Below are 1,585 nucleotides of genomic sequence, written 5' to 3'. Positions count from 1 at the left end.
AAAAAAAAAAAAAAAGAATTAGCATTAATTTTACCCTCATATGTGTATATGTTAATGTACGTGTGTATGCACATACACGTTAATATACACATACATTAACATATACACATATGATGGTATATGCATAATACACAGAATATCTCTGGAAAGAAATTCATAGCAGTGACTACCTCTGAAGGACTGCAGAACAGGAATGGGAGACTTAGTTTTTGGTTTACTCTTATATGCTTTTTAAATTGTTTGCCACGTTAATTTACCTTGTTTATTTAATATCTACCTTTAAAAACTAATTAGAAACACATGGAGAGAAAAGATAATGAACAAGATGAAACCTGAGTTTTGTATTCTAGCTCTGAGAGCGAGCCAGGCCAGTCATTCAATAGTGGTAAGGCATTCTTCTTTTTTTCTTTTTTGAGATGGAGTTTCACTCTTGTCGCCCAGGCTGGAGTGTAATGGCTCAATCTCGGCTCACAGCAACCTCCACCTCCGGGGTTCAAGCAATTCTCCTGCCTCAGCCTCTCAAGTAGCTGGGATTGCAGGCATGTGCCACCACACCCAGTTAATGTTGCATTTTTTTAAGTAGAGACAGGGTTTCTCCATGTTGGTCAGGCTAGTCTCGAACTCCCGATCTCAGGTGATCCGCCCACCTCGGCCTCCCAAAGTGCTGGGATTACAGGTGTGAGCCACTGCGCCTGGCCTCGCCATTCTTAAACTGAACAATTCTCCATGTTGGTCAGGCTGGTCTTGAACTCCCGACCTCAGGTGATCCACCTGCCTCAGCCTCCCAAAGTGCTGGGATTACAGGTGTGAACCACCAGCCCCGGCTGTTCTGTACATTTCATATCAATGGACTCTCAACACTACGTGGGCTTTTGTGTCTGGCTTCTCTCACTCAGCGTGTTTTGGGGGCTCATCCACATTGTAGCATGGATCAGTGCTTCATTCCTTTTCATGGCTGAATAATATTCCATTATGTGGATGGATCACAGTTTTCTTATTTATTCTCTAATGGATATTTGGGTTGTTTCTACTTTTTGGCTGTTATGAATAGTGCTTTGATGAACATTCCAATTGTTTTCTGAGACAGTCTCACTCTGTCGCCCAGCAGGTTGGAGTGCAGTGGAGCAATATTGGCTCTCTGCAGCCTCTGCCTCCCGGGTTTAAGTGATCCTCCCACCTCAGCCCCCCGAGTAGCTGGGATTACAGGTGCACTACACCATGCCTGGCCAATTTTTGTTGTCCAGGCTGGTCTGGAAGTCCTGGGCTCAAGTAATTCACCCGCCTCGGCCTCCCAAAGTGCTGGGATTACAGGCAAGAGCCACTCACTGCTCTGGGCCCCCAGTTGTTTCTTAAGCAAGCAAACAACAATAAAAGTTAATTACCAAAACTTTTCCTCCAGGCAATAATCTTTTAGGGACCTCTCCCACTTAAAAAAGCACCAGGTCGGGCGTGGTGGCTCAAGCCTGTAATCCCAGCACTTTGGGAGGCCGAGATGGGCAGATCACGAGGTCAGGAGATCGAGACCATCCTGGCTAACCCGGTGAAACCCCGTCTCTACTAAAAAATACAAAAAACTAGCCAGGCG

The sequence above is a fragment of the Colobus angolensis genome, unplaced genomic scaffold, assembly GCF_000951035.1.
Source record: "Colobus angolensis palliatus isolate OR3802 unplaced genomic scaffold, Cang.pa_1.0 Scaffold66, whole genome shotgun sequence".
NCBI classification, from domain to species: Eukaryota; Metazoa; Chordata; class Mammalia; order Primates; family Cercopithecidae; genus Colobus; species Colobus angolensis.
This window is presented reverse-complemented; position numbering follows the sequence as displayed.